A 12867-nucleotide genomic window follows, 5' to 3' on the forward strand; every position below is an offset into this window, starting at 1 on the left:
TTGAGTCGGGCTCTGTGCTGACGGTTCAGAGCCTGGAGCCTGTTTCAGATTCTGTGTTTTTAAAAATGTTTTTTAAAACTCTAAAAGAAAGGTAACTAGAAACAAAATGCCTTATTTCACTTACTCATAAAATTTCCCTCTTTCCGTTTGATAAACATTCACGTTATTTTACATGAAGCAATCCTTCACATGAACAGTGAGAAAATGCTGAAGCAAAGGAGAAATTCTTCTATTAAAGTGTTTGCATGATACTTGAGATTGGCTTGCCTAACATCTTTTCCATCCTCCTTGGGTGTGTTTTCCAGGCTCAGAGTCTGCAAAGCTGGGTTCCAGATGTGATTTAAGTTCTGCCAATTGGGTGCAGTGATTGGCAGTGAAACTGAATTCCACATGGAATTAAGTAGGGAGAGCGGCGGTGGGATGGGAGACACTCATCTCGCTTGTGCAAGATAGTAGACACAGCATCGCCCTGGAGATAAAAATTCTAGAAGTGGTTCCTTGTCTCTTGACGTAGAGCATTGTTATCCTGAAGGCAGGCATCATTTCCAGCTCCCCAGCTCTCCAGCTCCTGCCTATACTAGAGGTAGCCATCTCCTTGGCAAGTCAGTTCTGCAGCGTTATCCTAGAAGTCACTCCCGGAGGCACAGCCTCTCTGATCCTTTCAGGAATTTGGAAAATACCTTGAAGTACCTGATTCTCTGTAGAGCAGAGCAGAGTAGTTTGGCATGGACACTCTGGGAACAGAATATTCGGGTTAAAATCCTGGCTCAGCTAATCAGTAGCTGTGTTATTTTGGGCAACTCTCTGAACGTCAGGTTTTTCTTCTGCAAAATGAGGAAATAATTTACTGCTAGGGCCATCTCGAGGACTAAGTCAGTGCCTATATACAACACACCCTGAGCAGAGCCCAGGACACAGGAGGCACTCAGTACATGGTAGTTGTTCCCATGATGACATCCTTTACTGCTTAAAATAATGAAAATGTTTCCTTCTTCCTGCAGCTGAAGCTTGACTGATACAAAGTGCATTCAAGTTTGTCTCATTGTGCAATTCTGGATGAATTACATTTTTAGTTACAAGGTTCATAGTCTCAAAGATGAACATGATTTTGATGGCTAACTAACTGTATTTGAATACTTGCAAAATCTATTTCTCCAACCTCTGTAATATACGGGAATTATTAAGGAAAAAAGGCGTGGAAGTAAAAGGGTAAATGCAGTACTCTGCAGGATAGTAAGGGAAGAAAATTGTTTTTTTCTTATGTATTTGTTCTTTTAAATGTGTACCCTCAACATAAAGATTATTCTGGGCTATTAAGAACTAGAGTAAGAACAACTGACAAGCAACTTTCCTATGCTTTTTGAGAGATGCCTTGTGCTTAATCAATTAAGATCAGATAAAAAGGAAAAGAGTAAACAACATTAAAAACCATGTTTACTCTTAGCTATTAGGTTTACCATTTGCGGGGCCCTCTCCTCTGAACATTAATGAGACCCCTGTGAAGCAGTATTATTATTATCCCCATTTTACAGATGAGGAAACTGAAGCACAGAGAAGTTGTAAGGGACAGAGTCAGGGTTGAACGCAAAACATGTTGCAGTACCAAAGTCCACACTCTTGATCCCTGCATCATACTTCCTTGTATGTAGTAGAATAGCCTTGCCAGTTTTTCATCTTTACATCTAAGATAGAATTCCCCATATGTAGGGACCTCTGCTCATCCCGTGCAAGACAAAGAGAAGGGAGGGGTTGGCGATTCTTCCAATGAGTTCGAGGTAGGCTGCCACAGATCTCTTTTTAAATGCAGCAGAAGCCAATTTCCTTGTTTAATTGTGTGTGAGATGTAGCAGTTTATAAACTATGACATATTCAGTCATCCACACACAGGTACAATACTCAAAGTGAAGAGTGAAATTACATCTGCCTTCCCACAAGCCGTGGGTCTTCTGAAATGCTTTTCAGACTAATTGCCGTAGGTAGAGGATAAAGTGCTTGAGTTTCTCAAGGTCTGATCTTCATATTTCCAACACATGAAAACACCTGACAGCATTGTTAGGGATTGGTGCTTATCATCTGAGAAAAGCCTATAATTTTCCATAATTTGGCAAGTGTTCAGGTATTGCTAACCTTTATGTTTTAGAAACTAAGCATGCATTTTCTCATGAAAATATATATGTTTATTATTATGAAAGGGAAGGAAATTTCTGTTAGAATGTCTGACTGCGTTTATAGAATCTTAATCATGTCTCTTTTCTTCCCTATCTAGTGGAGACCTTAATAGGTAGTATGAAAAATATGTGTTGAAATTCTCATTTTCCTTTTCAGTAGTAAATAAAGCCTTTTTTTGAAAATACACAGACACAGAGCCATCCTATATTGTGAACGGGATATATTTCTGAAAGCATAGTTACATATAAAATTCAAAATAATGCAAAACAAATCCTGATAAAGAGTGGCCATTTGCTCTGTGGATTTATCTCAATCATTTGATGTATCAATTTTAAATTACATAAATGTTCAGGGACACCTGGGTGGCTCCATCGGTTAAGCATCCAACTCTTGATTTCAGCTCATGATCCCATGGTCGTGAGATGGAACCCCGTGTCAGGAGTGGATCCTGGTTACGATTCTCTCTCTCTGCCCCTCCCCTGCTCACATTTTCTCACTCTCAATAAATTTTAAAAAATTAAATAAATAAATTCCATAAATGTTCACACTTTTTTCATATAAAATGAAGGTCTATTAATATCTACATTATCTTATTGAAAATTTTTAAAATCAAATTCATATAAAATATAGAAACAAAAAAAGAACTGCATTTGATTTTTCAATGTTATATGCATATATATTAAAACCTAGGTGTAAAAACCAGAACACTTATCAACAAATAGATCTGTCTGCAGTTGGATCAAATGATGTGGATCCAATATGAAAGTATAGAACGTATCATTCAAAAACAACTTAAATGTGCATATACTCTGATGGAAGTCTGTTAGTAATTCAGACAGTGGGACACATGAGCTTTAATCTTGGGGCTGGGATTGAGTTGGAGCTGGTTTGAGCAGGGTTTGTTTATCTGATATATCTAGAGTTAGAGCCAGAAGTTTCCCAGTTTTTTTTTTTAATATGTTATTTATTTTTGAGACAGAGAGAGACAGAACATGAGTGGGGGAGGGGCAGAGAGGGAGACACAGAATTTGAAGCACGCTCCAGGCTCCGAGCTGTCAGCACAGAGCCTGATGTGGGGCTCGAACTCACGAGCCCTGAGATCATGACTTGAGCCAAAGTCGGCCAGCCAGCCAACTGAGCCACCCAGGTGCCCAGAAGTCTCCTAGTTCTGAATAGTTTTAAATGCCTATTCCCATTTGGACAGGGTTGATAAGCCTATTTGGAGATAACCAGTACTCACATCTGAGCTGTTGCATGCACATTGGTTGGACAAAGCCGTGTTTTGAAAAACAGCCTCCTTTGCAATAATATCTGTATTTGTATTTCAGGTTCGTGGGCTTTCCTTCTTTCTTGAGTGTTCGAGGTAAATGTAGACATTGCAAATGTGACTGTAATGGTTGGCCTATCAACCAAGAGATTAATGAGGGACAATTGAACACTAGATCAAAAGCAAGTTACATTGCTGTGTGTTCCTGGGAAGGATGGGTCAGGGCACAGGGAGAGAACGTAGGTTTTGGGCTGTTTCATTCAGGGAGAAGAATGAGGAAGAAGAACAGGATGGTAGGAAGGTAGCCAGCTAGCAAAAACCTACCAGAGAATGGGAAAACAGTGTGAGGCAGTTAGCTGAGACAGCTTTGAGGAAAGAAGTGAAAGGGATAAAACCTCTGTAGGGAGAACCAAAAAGAATCACAGAATCTACAATGTGGGTGTTGGTGGTCATATTAATCTTAATGGACACTTTAAGTGGTTTTTCCAACAAGAGTAGTTGTTCTTATCATTAATAGTTGGGCATTTTCTTTTTTGGTGGAATCTTTTTGTTTTATTTTGTTTTGCTTTCTTCACAACGGATAGCACTCAACTGATATTCAGAAAACCCAGTATGTCTGTGTCTATAGTCTAGTCATTTGCAAAAATTGACTCAAATCACTAGATTAGAATAATTCATTTGAGATTTAATTTTCGGTTATTCAATTTATCAGTATTAAAGCCAAGGTCAACTCCTTGCATATGCAACCTGTGCATCTGGACCGGACCCCACGCTCAGAAGGCCTATCCTTGAGGTTTAATGCTGTGAGGACACCATCCTGAAATTCTTAATAATTCTATCTTTGAGTTGGAGTTTTGTAGGTAAAGTTGGACAGGACAGTGGAGCATGAGCCAGGGGCTTGCAGCCTCAGCCCCCAAGCAAACTGCCTCCCTCTACCTTCCTGCCTCCCCAGGATATGTTCTTAGCCACCTGCTCCTCTCCTCCACTCAGCAATCACTGCCAACCTCCACCCCAGGGCCTGGGTGTCAGTGCAGCACGGGATGAGATTGGGTGTACCTGCTCTCTGTGCTGAGTAGTAGGGTGGGGACCTGAGTGCCTGTGAGGGTCTGACTCGCCTTCAAATGTTTCTGTGCCCAACGGACCATATGCTTAAATAGAAAATTAAAACCACCATCAGAGGGAGAGAGAGAATGGCTGCAAAAGACATGGGAAAAACTTTGTACTTGTTTTTGAACAAGGGATTCCACATTTTCATTTTTAACTGGGCCCCACAAATTATATAGTTGGTTCTGATTAAAGATTCCTTTTTTTTTCCCAACTAGAAAAAAAGTGATTAGTCCCGTGCTTTTCAAACATTGTTTAAAGGACAGGATTCATTTTTCAAAGAAGCATCATGCGAATCACCGACACTTAGAAGAGACCAAAGTAAAGCTGCCTTATCTTGCTGTCCTATGAAGTGCAAGGAACCATCGACTCTGTTTCCTCACCCCCCCTCCTGCCACAGGTGACCGCCACCCAGTTATGCAATCTGACAGCTCCAAGGCATACAATCTGAAAACCATTTAACTCCTCCATAGTCTTCATTTGATAGAAGTAGGAACCCAGGCCCAGAAATTAACTTCTCCAGATTCACAAAACGTTTCCTGGTCAAATCCTGCTTAGTATCCAGATCACTTGTTATCCAGTCTCCCCCTGTACTGCCTCCCCTCAGATATTTCTTTGCAGTTTTTGGAGGAACAAGCCTCCTTGATTATGTTTAAGGATGCCCAAGATGGCATCCACCACGAGCATGTTGTTGTGGCTGACAACGTGTACTAGGGAGATGCCCCATGCCCAGGACACAGGTCCTTCTCATTCACTTCAATATCCCCCTTCTTCCTCACTTCTGCTTTTTCACTTGGACTTTCTATGTGCTGGGCCCTGAGATAAGAGCTTTACTTGGAATAATACCATACTTAATTCCCATGGTACTTCTCTAAGTGGTCAGAATCTGCTTCTGAGGACATACATGAGGACATACAAAAGGGTTCATTCAGTGAAGCCCACCCAGCTAGGGATATCAGAGCTGGGATTGGAACACAAATCTGGCTGTCTCCACAGTCCTGTTCACCTACCTGGAGGCAAGCCATCTCCTTTTCTAAAAAGAGGCAAAATCAGGACTAGTCACTCCTGGGTTCCCTACTGCTCCCCAAATTCTTTCAGTCAGGAACCTAGAGATGGAAGGACATAATAGGCCTGTCTCTCTCCAATGAGATAACAAGGCCTATTCACTGCAGGAGGCTGCCCATGGTCCAGCATCTCCTAGATTCCCAAGGGCAGGATGGGAATAACCCGTCATGGACCTCAGATAGAGTTGCTCAAGGTGTATATCTCAGGAGTATATTCCAGAGGAAAACAAAATCATAAGTTTTAATTACTATGCAAGCTTCTGAGGCTGTGGCCCCAGCTGGAAATTAAGAGCTGCCAGAGCCCGCTGCTGCCCTGGGCAGTTTTCCAGCAGCCACTCTTGGAAAGTTGACAAGTTTTACCCGTGAGTGGCAACTCTGGTGTAGCTTATCTTAATCATAACACTTAAGGAAAGTGCTACAGTTGGTGCCCTGAACCACTGAACTCTGGACACTAAGTTTGTCACCACACTAAGGAAAGGGGGAAGTTTCCAGTTGTCATGTTCTATCAAAATTGCTCTTTTTCCACCTCAAATAATTGAAATACTTGCTTTCACCGCCTCTAATCTGGATCTTCAAATATCACCCCTTAAAAAAATAGCTAATGTTTGGAAATATCACTAGCCAAATTTTAACCTATTTCATAGAGTGATGATGCTTAACTTCCATGCATAAGGAAGTGCTCATTTGGAGTGCTTTTTTTTATTTTGGGATAAGTCTCTCAGTTTAATTAATACTGAAAATGTTCTTCAGACATACAAAGATTTGAAATTATTACATTGCAACTTAAATACTATTTAAAATGTAAGATCTGTATGCATTAGAAGTCCTCAACTGACGGGTACCTGGGTGGCTCAGTTGGTTAGGCGTCTGACTTTGGCTCACATCATGATCTCATGTTCATGGGTTCAAGCCCCGCGTCAGGCTCTGTGCTGACAGCTCAGAGCCTGGAGCCTGTTTCAGATTCTGTGTGTGTGTCTCTCTCTCCCCCTCCCCTGATCTCTCTCTCTCTCTCTCACTCACTCTCTCTCTCTCTCAAAAATAAATGAAGATTAAAAAAAAAAAGAAGTGCTCAATTGATGTGAAAGGTGGTTTTATGATTTTAAAATTCATATCAGATTTTGGGGCACCTGGGTGGCTCTGTCGGTTAAGCATCTGACTCTTGATTTTGGCTCAGGTCATGATCTCATGGTTCATGAGTTGGAGCCCCACATCGGGCTCTATGCTGACAGCACAGAGTCTGCTTGGGCTTCTCTCTCTACCTCTCTCTGCCCCTCACCGGCTCATCCTCTCTCTCTCAAAATAAATCAGTGAAACTTAAAAAAAATTATATCATATTTCCAAAGACCCATTACTGTCCTTTCTTTGAAAGTTTCAACAGAGCAATACAAAATAATAGTATACTTTACAATGTGCACATTCATGTATTTGCTCCTCAATATTTATTAAATATGTGGTATTTCCCAAGCTTTGCACTAAGTGCTGAGGGCACGTGAATCAATTGGCTCCATCCCCTCCTCCATATAAAATTGAGACCAAGATTTTTAGGTGTTGTGATTCAGATAGGTGCTGGGTACAACAAAGGCAATAACCAACAGTGGTTGGTACTATCTAGGGTTGGTAAATTTGGGGCTGGGAGCGACAGAGTTCAAGTGAGCTTCATAGAATAGGAACAAAGGAAAACACTAGGCAACATTCAATTAATTTATGTGAAGTCCTTTATCAATTACTACCTTATTTAATTTACATGATCTCATTTAGATTTTGTACCACACCAAGAGTTATATAGCAAAGGAATCATCTCTATTTTACCAGCAATATTATTTTGGGGAGATATCAAGTAGAAGGTAAGATACAGAACCAGGACTCAAACCCCAGTGTTTTTTTGTGTTTGTTTTTAATCCTAAGTATATTCTCTTTCCATTATACAAGAGTGAGGCCGGGCACACGCCTGTTCCTATCCTGTAACATGTGACATGTCCTATCCCGTAACACAATACCCAATGTGTAGCCTGTCTCAATGACTCAATGACACCCCAGCAAGAACGTAGTAACTCATCAAAGCCACAACACAACTCTGGTGTCGTAAAACTAAAGAAGCCCTTGGAATCAGAACACCAAATTCAAATCACCACACTGTCACTAATGAGCGGGATGACCAAAGGTAAATTACTTGGTTCATTCACAAGTTCCCTATCCTGTACAATCAGAGAGCTGTGCTCACGTCACAGAATTACTCCAAGGGAATGTTTCTCTTGGGGACACATATTTGATTTTAGTTGAATCTAAATTTCAGTTCTCCACTAGTCTATTCCAGACTCTTCTACCACTCCTGTAATTCAGAGCAGCCACCTCCACCAACCTCCAAACCCACCAAAGATGGTGGAGCTATGGGAAACTGGTGAGCAGTGGAGTGGCAAGGTCAAAACTGTTTTTAAATTCATCTTTCTTCTTCATGTCACATTTCCGTTATAGCTTTATTCATCGCCTTTTAAAATTCTTTTTTAGAGCACTTAACCCTCCCACTTTTGATATATAAACCCTCACTTGAGTATTTTATCCCATCTCAATTCTACCTATTGAAAAAAGGATGCCATGGATGTGGATACAGGGAGATGTGAACAACTGAGGCCAGTTTTGTAACCATTCTACCACAAGAAAGGGGCAGAAAGGCAGAATCTTCCTTCATAGCTGCAGTGAAAACAGTGTCCAGAAATAAAGTCAGGAGTGATTTTAGGTGATTTGTTTTCCTTAATGGATCTATTTCTGATCATTCTGTCCTCATTGGAGCAACAGTTCTGAACATGGGAATTTCTCTAACATTCAAGTCCGGCAGGATCATCAGAAATCAAGTGAACAAGGATCCATGAGGCAGGGGAGCCAATAACAGGCAGTAACCAGACCCCACCAAGCCAGCATTCGGGGAACAGGGTAGTTGCACAGAGGAGGGGGCTCCTGGCTTTGTAATTGTCAGGAGGAGCAGGGAGGGGAAACCAGATGACCTACATGCCTGAACAATCCAAGCTCTTGCCATCGCTATGACTAATGATTTGATAAATGAAAAAATGTACTTTAGCTGACAGGTCACTACATCACCATTGTGTGCTTTCCTTTAAACCCTGAGAGCCAGAGAGGAGGTTCCTTATGCTGTTTGCAAATGGAAATTAATGATTTTTTTTTTCTCACACACGGACTTGCTAGCAGGGATCGCATCACTGTTTTCCGAATTACGAACTGTCCTCTCACGTGGCCGGGCAGGCGTTCCCAGCATGGCACGCCTCCACCTCCAGCCTCTCCTGTGGATATTTCTGCTATGATTTTGGATCCTTTATAATATGGAAAGAAACAGAGAATAATCAAGTGTAGCCCTTTATGATGTCTGTCTTCGTAAGATTCCATACCATGCTGCATCAAATTTGAAAACAAAGACATTATTGCAGTGAAGTGATTTTTTTTAAAAGATTAGCATGTGTTAAAGGCATCTTTTGTGATGTTAGAATAGTGTGGCATAGATTTGACAGATGTAAACGATCAAATTGCATGTTTTCATAAGATTAACACATTTTAAATAGATACCTGAGAACATACTTCTTTTTTTTTTAAGTCCTCATCTTCCAGGAAAAGTAAGTTTCAAATATCTCACTCAACTTTTAACCATATCACATAACTATCAGCCAGTTACGTACATGGGTGGATCAGAGTCCAAATCATGTTGCTGGTATCTTGGCACCGGCTTAGCAATAACCACATCTTAATGGTACTTTAAATCTACGTGCATTCATTAAATGTCAAATGTCATTTTGTCATTTGAATCAGTGATGTAGAGATAAAGGTGTTCCAATACCAAGTCCAAATCTCCCTCCTCAATGTTGGTATATGAATTCATAACTAATTTACTTCCAATCACAGATTTTATGTGTGGTATTGAAACAAATATAAACCCTTCACTAAAAGTTACCACGTAACTTGTAAACTGCGTAGGCTCATTAGCTTTGTTCTGCTTTCCTTTAGGATGCAGGACTAATACCTTGATCAACAACCCAAATTCAGAATATTCCTGTAGTCTAAAACCGAATTTCCCGCTGGGAATTTAGCCGGAAAGAATTTCCTGTAAGAGAAAACTAATCCAAGAGATTTGCATACAAGTTTGGATATTCGTTCATTTTTTCATTCTTCCAAAACCATTCTTATGGCACACGTCGTCGTTAGTTCCCCGAATTAGGTAGGCTCTGTGCTCATGACACGGAGATCAAGAGTTGCACGCTCCAGCAACTGAGCCAGCCAGGTGCCCCCAGTTCCCTGAGTTAGAGTTTAGATTGTAGTGGTCACTAGCTGGATTTTGTGTAAAGACTATTTAAAGAAGGGATGTTTCAGAGTGGAAGGCATTCAAAAGGAGGAAAGAATCCAGTTTTGGCAAGGACTTGGAAGAAATGGCTGCCCTCAAATTCTCCTGTTAAAAGTAGCAATTAGTACAATCTCTTTGGAGGGCAATTTGGCAACAGGTATGAAAAGCTATAAAAATATGCATTCTCTTCCATCCATTAATTCTACTTCTAAGAATCTAACTCAAATAATGAATTAGAGAAGTATTTATGCAAAGATGTGCATAAAAATATTTCAACTCAGCATTCTTCATTCCAGTTAAAATTAGAAACAATCTAAATGCCCATTAATTGAAGATTGGCCAAATAAATTATGGTACATTCAAAAAAGGAAACAATGTCGGTATTAAAGTAATGATATAAATCAGAATGAAATATTAAAAGCAGTTTCAATACTGTTAAGTGAAAAAACAGGTTGTAGGACAGTACTTTTATGGTATAGAAGTAACTTTATGTGCGTGTGTGGGTGTGTTTTTATACATATTCATGTGGATATGTGTGTGTGTATACACATAAAGTCAGTAGCAAATCTGAACAGAGTATAAACAATAGCTATACAGGGATAGTAGGAGAAGAATGATAAAGATGATGTTTGCTTTTTTATTTCTGTTTTCTAATTTTCTATTTAAATATTTTAACTCAGATTACTTGTATAAAAATAAATACATGGAGATAGAGTAGGCTGGAGCTCCTGGGTGGCTCAGTCTGTTGGGTGTCCAACTTTTGATTTTGGCTCAGATCAAGATCCCAAGGTGGTGGGATTGACCCCTGCGTCAGGCTCTGTGTTGAGGGTGGAGCCTGCTTAAGATTCTCTCTCTGTCTTCTTTCTCCCCCTCTGCCCCTCGCCCCCACTTGTGCACATGCTTTCTCTCACTCTCTCAAATACAAATTAAAAATTAAAGGAAAAAGTAGAGTAGGCTAATTCAGTTGAGTATATTTACCTAAAGCAGAAATTAAACTGCTGACCAGACAATTCATTGTCCAGACTAGCCTGACTGTTAAAGAACTCTTGAGGCCATTTGAATAACATACTAAGGAAATTAAGTAGCTGATACAGTATTAGAATATGTCTCTAAAGTTATTCTTTTTTTTAAATGTTTTTAGAGTGTGCATGTGCATACATGAGGGAGGGGCAGAGAGAGAGAGGGAGACACAGAATCCGAAGCAGGCTCTAGTCTCTGAGCTGTCAGCACAGAGCACAATGAAGGGCTTGAGCTAGTGAACCCGAGATCATGACCTGAGCCGAAGTCAGATGCTTAACTGACTGAGCCCCCCAGGCACCCCTATTTAAAGTTATTCTTAAAGAGAATTTCTCAATAACAAATTTTCCTGGTCTCTTCCAAGTTTCCTCTTTTCCAGAACATTCTAAGTACCTTTTTTTGGTTTTTTTTTTTTCCTCTCTGTCCTGGTGATTAATTTGTGCATGTCTATTAGGAAAGAGACATGAATCCCCCCTCAACATAAATCTGGGCACAGCATTGCTCAGCACACATACACAGTCTTTTCGTTCACGGTGACCCAAATTCTCTAGCTGTATTTTTCATATAAAACCTCTTCTGTCCTCACAGTCTCTGACTCAGACTAAGAAAGAGAGAGAATATTTAGGTTTCCGAAATGCAGCAAGAATTTGGATAGAGTCCTCAGACAACTTACTCATTTTTTTTTTCTCTTCCTGGTTTCTGGCTGAGATATGTGATGTTGGAACATTATAAATCCACACCCCAGTCTTTAAAAAATGAGGAAATACATCCGTAAAGAAACAAAAGCTCCTGAATTGGATGCCCTTAGAAATCTATCTAGCTGTAAATGGGCTTTAGAAGAAGCAGCCTGGGTGCCGAGGGGAAGGAAGTTGGCGGGGTTACACTAGTTGTATATGGCACAGCCAGAATTGTACCTAAACTCTTCACAATCTTGGTCAGATTTGGAGGGGGGTGGAGGGCAGAACTGGGGAGAAGAACATTTAACAGAGTGACAGGACGATATATAAAATATTTGTTAAAATTAGAGAATAATAAATGTCTTCACTGACCAAGGTCTGAATGAATTAACAAATAAGAATAAGGCAATGGGATGGCAAAAGATGGCCTTTATCACTGACAAAACTGATATGGGATGCAGTGGCTAATATATTTGGGAAAGTGGACTTATCAATACTGAGCTGGCAATCATCCTCATCCAGATATAGAACATTCTGGACAACTACAACCTCCCCTCTGGGAGCAGACAGGGAACAAATGGTAACCCTTGTTCTCTGTAAACAGGCTACCTCCAAGGAAAAGGAGAAGGGTGAAGTGAGCTGAGTATGCCCACTTCACTTCCTTAACTTACCCGTAAGTCTCTCCTGCTCCCCTGCAGAACAGTAGATAAGAAGGCAAGAGAGACCAAGAACGTTAGACTAGTAGAGCTTCCTCCATGTGGTAGGAGGACATTCTCATACAGCAGTCTGATCATTTCAAATACCAGGTAGTGTTTTCTTTTTTGGCTCTTATAAATTTGATGAATTCCTGGACAGAAATAAGGAGGATATGACAAACCAAGAGAGCTCGTTCTTCACAATCCTCCTCCCTACATCCCATAACTTTGTCACTCCCTGCCCCCGATGAAGTATATGTGGGGTACCTGTGTAGCTCAGTCAGTTAAGCATCCAGCACTTGGTTCCAGGTCAGATCGTAATCTCACGGTTCATGAGGTCAAGCCCTGTGTTGGGCTTTGTGCTGACAGTGAGGAGCCCACTCGGAATTCTCTCTCTCTGTCCCTCTGCCCCTTCCCCACTCATACATACTCTCTATCTCAAATAAATAAGTACGCTTAAAAAACACCTTGGAAGTATATGTAACTCTGATTTAGAGGAAGAAAACATTACTTGTAAAGGAAGGAGACTTTT

The sequence above is a fragment of the Prionailurus bengalensis genome, chromosome F2 (assembly GCF_016509475.1).
Source record: "Prionailurus bengalensis isolate Pbe53 chromosome F2, Fcat_Pben_1.1_paternal_pri, whole genome shotgun sequence".
NCBI classification, from domain to species: domain Eukaryota; kingdom Metazoa; phylum Chordata; class Mammalia; order Carnivora; family Felidae; genus Prionailurus; species Prionailurus bengalensis.